Consider the following 9,333-nt stretch of genomic DNA (forward strand, 5'->3'; position numbering starts at 1 on the left):
CTTTTGAATAGTTTGTATCAAACGTTCTACTAATCTGATAGCTCTGTGAACATTTGCAGGTGCAGTGAATATGTTAATATTAATCCTGTTAAGCATTGTGCTTGATTTAAACCGATATTTCATGGAACTCTTCTATTTCATAGAGTATTTTATTGTACTTATTGTATTTCAGAGAACATTTTGTCTAAAAAATTGATATCAGGCGGACCATTGATTCTCTCGAATACTTCTACTGTTGAATATTTTGAAACATAACCGATACATGCATGGAAATGTTTATACTGATCTTTTTTGTTCATTTTAGGCCTCCAAAGTCCTTTACATTTTCTCATTGGGTTCAGAACAATTTTCGTAAGGTTTCAACTTGGATGCAGGAAGTACAGTTTTAGGGTTTTTACATTTTTCTATACAAGGTTTGCATTTGCCGCTTTATTGAGGATTTTGCAATGCAGATAGGGCCAGAATGCATAATGGCTGAGAGAGATAATCCCCCATCTTCTTGGATGAGTGACAGGGAGGGACTCCATTCACTGCGTCCTGAAAAGATTTTGGTATTGCGATCCTTTCGTCGAGAAATACGCACCCTGATGGTGCATGTAGGTCACGCCAGTACAAATGCTTGTACGGGTTAACATCTTTGAACAGTTGTTCATCATCCTGCAAGATGCAGTCACGAACTTCCTTCAGGGCGGCATCTTTTGTGGTCGAAAATGCGAAGTCCTTCGTGAAAATTGGGTGATGTTGTTTTCAAATACTTCTTCGTGGCAATTCCAGGTTTGAGTCAGTTTGTCCTTCATCTGAGTAGCGCGTTGCATTTACATCAGAATTGGTGGTTGATTGGAAAGTTGGTCGTCCTGGGTTGTTGGTGGTGTTTCTGGAGATGGAATATTGTTGCTCATGTTGTTTGAAATTTGTGAATGGATTGGTCCTGCGTTTGCAGGAAGAGAAATTAGCAACTGTTCAGTGCAACAACTTAAGGACAGAAGCGATTCAGAACTGATGGTGTGGTATTTATACAGATAGCGTCACGAATAAGGATAATTCTTGGAACCGCAAAATGCTCGCCATAATTTTTTGTTTGGAATTTTTGCTTTATGATTTGGTTGTAGAGAAACGTAATCTACCAGTCCCCTTTTTGCACCTGGTATGCGTTTAATACAGATACCAAACGGTCATAATTGGTCTACGCAACGTGTTAGACCACTATTATAAGTTTTATAGATCGATGTTCTTGCATGATTGATAAAAAACTCTATGTTCAGTTATGACAGTAAATGGTTTTCCAAATAGATAGTATTTAAAATAATATAGAGACCCAACTACCCCCAAAAGCTCCAATTCATTGACACTATACCTTTCCTAATTGCTACTGAGAAAACTTGGCGCCAATGTTATTTTTCCTAGCCTGTCTGTGAATGGCGCTCTAATGCGGCAACTAAATCTGTACAAGATGTATCGCATTGGATGCGGGATTCCAAGTATGGATTAAATTGTGTGTTTTCAGTTGCACTTGCTACCTGATTTTTAAAGTGTTGGAAATGGGACTCTAAGTCATCATTCCATTCGAATTTTGTGTTCTTTTTTAACAGAGGTTGTGAAGGAGGCATAATTGTGATAAGTTTGGAATTATTTTTACTAAATAATGTAGTGAGCCTAAAATTGATCGTAATTGTTTACAAATTTTAAGTGTTGAACATTTGAGAATTAATGGAGTTTTAGATTCTAACGGAGAGATGCCTGAATGACTCATTTTATAGCCTAACCATTGGATTTAATCTTGCAAAAAGCGACATGTTGATAGGTTAACTTGGAGCTTGTTTTCATTAAGTTTTTATAAGACATTGATAAAAAATAATGTAGATGTTCCTCTTAACACCCTCTACTGACAAAATTAAAGTCGTCTAAAAACCAACGCTTGTTTTTCAATCTGATTAATGTATAATCCATTAGTTTTTGGGAACGCCGCCGGCTTGTCAGTGAGGCTATAGATACCCGTAACGAAGTGCTACGGACCCATACATTTGCCGCTTACAATATCAAAACTGCAATGGTGGGAGGTTTCCGGGTCTCGATGTGTTTGATTAAGCGTTTATTTATAGCCAGTTTTGTGAAAAATGCTGTTTCATTTGATGCGTTTGCGTTAATAATTTTTTCAGTACTGTCTTTACTGTACGGTTTCATCTCGTTTAACAGTAATGACAAAAAAGTGATAAACTTTTTTCTGAACAACAGTTGAGTTTAAAGAAATCTTTTTCGTCAATTATTTTTTTCAGCTCAGTGTTAATCAAAGGGAGATGATTGATTAGTACTTCCTGTCCTTTTTTGTATGTAGCTACGAAATTTTCACGAAATGTTAGTTTTACAATGTGTTTGCGAGACTTAACAATTCGAGAGATGAGATCAGGAAAAATTTCTGCTACTTGTGATTTAATTGGACTTTGATTTTCATCAACGTTCAAGAAAAGTTTCGAGTCAGAGATAGGCCTAATTGAGAAAAGAGGTCACGTAAAGTGATTGGTCGGCGTCCGTCTTCTACTAATGTAACCTTAACGTCTTGGGCCGTCCGGTCGTTGCATTTTACCGTGGGGACAATAACACCAATTATCTTGATTATATCAATTGAAAATGTTTTCAAATCGTGAATTGTTCAAGGCTTCAACCAAAAATTGTTTTTGTTTTTAAGAATCACAGCGTTTGCTAGGCTTTTAAAATACGTTTGCTGTGTAATTTTGCAAACGCTGCCGGAACCCACAAGCGCTTTTGTCTCGACATTGCCAAATTGTACTTTTACGTTGCCTGGTTCCACCCTTTGAGACTTTGGTCGACAGCAATAACTGCAACTCAGTTATCTTCAGTCTCATCTTAATCTGAATCGTAGTTTGCATCAATAATGTAAGGTTCTTTTAGCATTTTATCTATTTGATTGATGTGATGGTCAATCGATGGCGATTTTCCTACTGTTGAAGCAGCAGATTGTGCAAATTCAATTTTTATGACTCAGAGTTTTGGCTTCAAATTGTTTCTTGGTTTTCGACAAACTTTGACGAAATGGTTGTAGATACCACCCAATTTTTCCATGCTTTTTCCGAGCTGTGCAATTTTGTCGATGACAGGGAGACCACGCATTGCCGCAACTAGGACAGACAGTAGATTTATAGTTACCTGGAGTTGAGCGAGAGTTGTTCCAACTCATTTGCTTGTATTTGACAGATGGGCTGTAATTAGAACCAGCTAATTTATAAGCAGACGTTCCCGATATTTTATGTTGATGTTGAATACCTATCTCTGCAGATCAATGGCTAATTTGAGTGCTTTTTAGGAGTCCATGTTTCCTTAAGAGTTTGTGTTGAATTTCACTGTACTGCATATTTGCAATGAAAACGTCTCGAATTATCGATTCTTCATGACCACCACAATCACAAATAAGGCAGAGTTCAAGCAAACTTCCGTTGAATTTTTTAAGGGGTTATCTCTTAAGTTGTTTTCCTGCAAGAAAAACGCAACAATCGAATGTTTTTCTCTGTTTTGTGAAGACATTATCAAAAAAATCCCACAAGTCTTTCGTTGTTATTTGATCAAATTTGATAGTTGGTTCCTGGGAACCGAAAAATCTACGACCTTCTGTACCATGGCTAACATAGGAGAAAGATTTTTACACAGAATCCTTGCAGCCTCGATGTTTTGGAGTTTGTTTAGCCAAGCCATTTTTAGTTGTTCGTTTAGGATTCTACAATCGCGACGGCTCTAGGCAGTACTATTGTCTGCACCTTCTTCATAGATTAGCTCGGGTGGTAGAGTGGCTTTATCATGCGGTGCTTCTTGAAGGATGTCGATCCAGATTCCTGACGCCAGAATGGCCAACTTCTAGACGATGCTCCATTGTTCCCATCGTAGTGGAGGTTCCAAGGTTAGTCTTTTCCAAAAACTTCAATGCTGAGAGGAGCACGTTCTTGTGGTGTTGAATGCGCCATGTGATACTCCGCTTGAGTAGTTTAGCAATTACGTTATAATCACTGTCAAATTTGATAGAGTCGATTTGCGGCGCGAATCCGTATTCAAAATTCGATGCTCGAATTTGCAACTTATTGAAATTGTAGTGGAAAGCTGATTTCACTTGTGAATATTTATCTTGGACACTCTAATGAACTCAAAAGAAGAGCGTGAGAAACAACAATGAAACTGAATTAAGTTAGTCAGAAGATTGAATAATTAAGCGAATATGGGCGGCATGAACACTGACTTCCATAAACGGAGGTATAAAAACATGTGACCAATATACAAATCAAACATATATCAAGTCCTAGTGAATAGAGGTCATAACCTACTGCAGATTTCTAGCAGTACCACATAACTGAAGGACAAACTAGCAAAAGACATAACGCGACGTGATACCAAACCGACTTATATACCTTACGGCAAAATTTTAGAACACTGAAAAAGTGAGAAAGGTCACCTAATGGAACAGCCGAATTAATTAACTAAGTCGCACCCTAGAAATTCCTAGAACCAAACAAACAGTCAGCATTCTAAGGGTATCAAACAAACTGCGGCAAAATTTAATGAAATACAACAATGTCTTTGTAGACTATGAATGCTGGAAAACTCAAGAAACAATCTAGCCGGAACTCCAGAACAAACTTAAGCTACACCCTAGACGGCAACAGGACCAAACCAACTAATAAACATACATTTGGTCAACAACATACAGCAGCAACAATTAATACACTACAACATGATAGCCAGTAAATAATAAGGTTGAAAAAGTCGAGAAAATCCAGCCGTAACTTGTGAGTCAAATAAGTCACACCCTAGTAAATAACAAGACGAGAACAACCAGCCAGCATACTAGGAGAACCGATATGTAACACAACTACAATAAACCTAATCAAATACTAACATACTAGATCGAAATCCAAGATAAGCTGAAAAAAAAACGCAAAACGAGGTTTTTGGGAGAGCGACGCCATCGATGAAAAAACGATATACGACGAATTGAAAAGTCAGGACGAAAAACACGCGAATGGTACGATATTGAAACAAGCGACAACGAAAGGTACGATATTGAAACAAGCGAAACTCAATTGACAACCCTTCGATATGAAAACCAATAGGTATTAACAAATTTGTCAAAACTTTAAGCTTTTAGCTAAATTTTTGCCATTTATTGTCAGTTTTTTGCAATTTTTTTATTACGGAACGTTAATCTAATAAACTGGACGCTTTTATGCTTGTAAATACGATTTATCAATATTCGGTATTGATTTTCTAATTTTTTTTCAAATTGCATCAATCTTGCCTAAAATTTTTCTAATTTGAACATTTTGCATAATACTCTCTCATGTTTCTCAATATAGCATGTCCGGCGTAGAGCAATTGTCGATGAATGTAAAAAAAACTGCCAAAAATTTTGTTAGGGTTTGCGTTCTTGCCGTCTAAATTCAAAACAATAATTTACTGCAAAATCAGCGCAATTTTTTGTTCTGCATTAGTTTCTGTTGATTCAACTTTGGTTGTTGTCAATCAACTTCAAGTGGAGGGTGGTTTGAATGGAGAGTGACTTCAAAATACTCTTCAATCTTCAAAAGATCTTATTTTGTTGATGACCCAAGATTACTTTTGCTTCCGGTTTGTCGAAGGATTATTTAGGCAGCGCCTCCGAATTCGCTTTACTGTCTCCCCGGGTTGAGGTGTCACCGCTAAAAATTGCTAAAAGATGTAAGATTTACGGTGAATTTGAGTAAAAGTGTAAGATTAGCGTTCAATGCAATGAATGCGGTGAAAACTTTTAAGCGGTGAAAAATTTTTTTCAACGCTTAAGCGGTGAAAGAAAATTTTCCACCGCTACCAGAAGGGTCGCGGTGAAAAAAATTTTCAGCGCTACCAGCAGAATGCGGTGAAAAAAAATTCTCAGCGCTATCAGCAGAATGCGGTGAGAAAAAAATTTTCACCGCTAAAATCGCAAATCTTACAAATATTCACCGCGCTAATTTCAAGGTTTATCGTATATTCACCAGAAATATCATTGCAGTAATTGATAGATTGCGCAGTGGACTAAGAAGTTGTTGAAATGCAGTAGGTGAGAGGTTCGAACCCCTGTACGGAAGTTTCTTTTTTGTAAGAAATCCGGTGAATGCGGTGAAAAAAATTTTTCACCGCTAAAAATTGCAATAATTCACCGCATTCAACGCTAATGTTACGTTATTTTTTGACTAAACCTCGACCCGGGTCCTCTTTGTCTCCTCTAGGGAATATGTGTAGTAGCAACAGGAACATAGTGAACATCTAAGGCACCACCTGGCGCTTCCTGAATTTTTTTATCATGATTGGCAGTGGGGTTAAATCAAGGCCCTTCTGGCGCACCAACCCAGTGCACGTCTGGTGATGAGCCGTTTTGCGTCAGAATAAACGCTTCAGAGAAAGTTCGATTTCACACAAGAAGTATGAATAAAAACTGATGACTAATATAGTAAAGGTGGCTCAAGTAAGGAGCGGCACCAAAATATTCCTGATAAACCAGTGAATGCAATTTTTATTCACTTCAAGGCAATACAGATTTACTTTAAGGCAATACGCACTGAATCAGAATTCTTAAAGCATCGTGTAAGCAAACGTAATTATTAGGAAGTTCAAAGCAATCATTCATTTAGACACCAAAGACTTTTTTGATGCTCTTTTACAGGTTTCTTGCGTGATGTCATTGACCCAAAAATATTTTTATAATTAATCAACAGTCACCCAAATAACCTAAAAATTTTAAGCAAAAAATAAACTTAATCGATACATAACGTGGTTATATTTACCTAAAATTGTGTTAAATGAACTTTTTCAGAACTTTCTACCTATATTAGAACGTATTTATTTCTTATTCTGAACGCTTAGAAATACTCGATTCTGATTAGTTAATATTCGCTTAGTTACTCGGTAAAATATATGACTTTTCATGCCAAGATCTAACAAGAACTTAAGAACCTTAGGTACATTTTCGAAAAAAGTATTTCTCTCATAATAACTAAAGTCAGCATAGCACATCCTATTTAATCCCTTTGTAGAATAATTGTGTTTAAATTACTAGGATCTATTGAAGATAAACACCAAGATATATCTTTAATTTCTGTTCTTCCATCGTTTGCTACTCCAGTAAAAGTGCCACCACCAGTATCATTAACTCTGTACAATGCTCCATCATTAGATCACTCATCCTAATCGTCATATACATGTCTCCTACTTCTGTAATAGCAACCCGGTCATCTTTTAATTGAGTATCTCTTTCACCTTGATCTCCAACAAAAACGCTCTCATATTCGTCATCAGTACTAGAGAGTAAATTTTATATCGACAGAGTTGGATGACAATGATCTAATCTATTTATTCAGTCACTCTACCACACCAAATTCAACTGAACTAACACATGCCATCATACTGCACTTAACCAATCTAATAATAGCATCATCCCCAAAGTCAACTCCAATATTAGCAGTTTTATCAAATTCAGTTTCAGGATAAGAACATCCTATATTCAAATGATTCTCTTTATTGAGATAATGATATTAGTACTTACAGTATTCAAAGTGGTTGGTTTATTTGGTTTCTATTTCCTATCCTTACTTTTGTGTATACCATTATTAAAGTTCTCTTTTAAAGGTTAAGAATGACAGAAAATCTATTTTTATGCGAAATGCAAAAGATAACTAAAAAATTAACAAACACTACAGATGATAAAACGATTATTTTTAGAATGGAACAAGAGATTTAATTTTAAAGTGCTTAACATAACTGAAAGGAACCGCAAATAAAAACAAAGTAGTTTCTCAGCTAAACTGGATTTATCAAAAGAAAAAATGATGTGGTCAACAAAAGACAAAAACACCTGGAGCAGATAAGTTATCTGAAACATTTCAGATGAAAAAAACCGAACAGGTGATAATGTTATAATCGAAGCTGAAAAGAATACAATAAAATGTCCGACAGAAGTTAATAAAGGAGAAAATGATTTTAATGTTGAACGTTCAATAGCACCATTACAAGAATTTAAGAGAGCCAGTGGATGGAAATACGGCTGATAAGATAGCTGATTAAATGGATTCTGGTACAAATATTATCCTGTAAAAATAATATATGGTGTTCAAGGTAAGAAGGACTGTATTTTATTATAGAATAGCAATCTAACTGAACCAACAGCTAAAAAGATCATTTTCGCACCAACAAAAACTTTTTTTAGCAAAATGTAGCAAAAGAAGGAATAGAATACATTCGATATAGTGTTAAGGATGATGTGTGTAATTGATTTTAATGATAATTTATTAAAGTTTACTTTACACCTAAAGTAGTAATCAATATAAGTAAAACTACTTTAAAGATCTCCGAACTAACTCTGCTCGTCGTTAACCAAGGATTTGACTCATCGTTGAGTAAAAATATCTAATATAATACTTTTCACTCATTAACTCAATCTTTTCATCACAATTGATTTTCCGTTAGTGCTCGTATGTTTAGACATATCTGTAGCAATATAATTTTTTGTTTCTCTACAAACTTCATTCAGCTTAAACAAAGACCAGGAAAAGTATCAAATTTTGTCTGACGATCATAAAAGGAATCACCAATTATTGCACACCTTATGTTACCACTCTGTTAACACATTATAAACAGATTACAATTTCCTAGAACAATTACTCTACCTAAGTAAAATAGATTTTGGTTAAGATATACGATATTGAAATTATTATGTCTACCTCTACAGAAGTTTCCATTAATCACCGGTTCTTTAGCTCGTACATCTTTATTTATCAAGTTTTTAGATGTTTTTAGGTAATTAAGCATGTGACCGTAGATCTTTCATATCTGTTGCAAGACTAAAAATAGCCTCTTGTTGTAACCAATGTTGTATATTTGACCAAAGTATAAGTCATTTACAATTGAATTTTTAATTAGTTCCTCAGATGCTGATATTATGCGTCTTATTATGCCACAGTTCATCTAAAGGAATATTAGCTACAATTTGATTAATCTTATTGATACCAGACTCTTGTTGTACTCTTGAAAATTGTTTTCAGCTCCCGTAAAACTTTTAGACAAGGCAGTTAAACTGTTTCCAGTTAATTTAAAAAAATGTTTTTTATCATCAATTGAAATTGTGGGTGTATTAAATTAATTAATGTAACGTCTTCGAATCTACTTTTTGTTAAAAATTAATTTTTTTTGTTTGATGTTATTAATTTTTTGTCACACTAGTTTTTCAACAACGTCTTTAACTTTACGAGGAATGAGTAAGTTTCTAACAATATGTTCACTATTCATATCAATACTTTCAATATCTTCTTAAAAAAATTGATG

At 35.2% G+C, this 9,333-nt stretch overlaps 1 long non-coding RNA gene across 1 annotated transcript; it reads right to left on the reverse strand.

Annotated features, from left to right (window-relative positions):
- Positions 1-5,498: 5,498 nt before the first annotated feature.
- On the reverse strand, positions 5,499-7,353 carry LOC142345499 (uncharacterized). The gene is made up of 3 exons (XR_012759332.1): positions 6,840-7,353; positions 6,222-6,408; positions 5,499-5,669 (listed from the first exon to the last, which is right to left on the reverse strand). It is a non-coding gene; the product is annotated as an uncharacterized LOC142345499 (long non-coding RNA).
- Positions 7,354-9,333: the final 1,980 nt, after the last annotated feature.

Source organism: Convolutriloba macropyga, chromosome 9 (assembly GCF_964194025.1).
Source record: "Convolutriloba macropyga chromosome 9, txConMacr16.3, whole genome shotgun sequence".
NCBI classification, from domain to species: Eukaryota; Metazoa; Xenacoelomorpha; order Acoela; family Convolutidae; genus Convolutriloba; species Convolutriloba macropyga.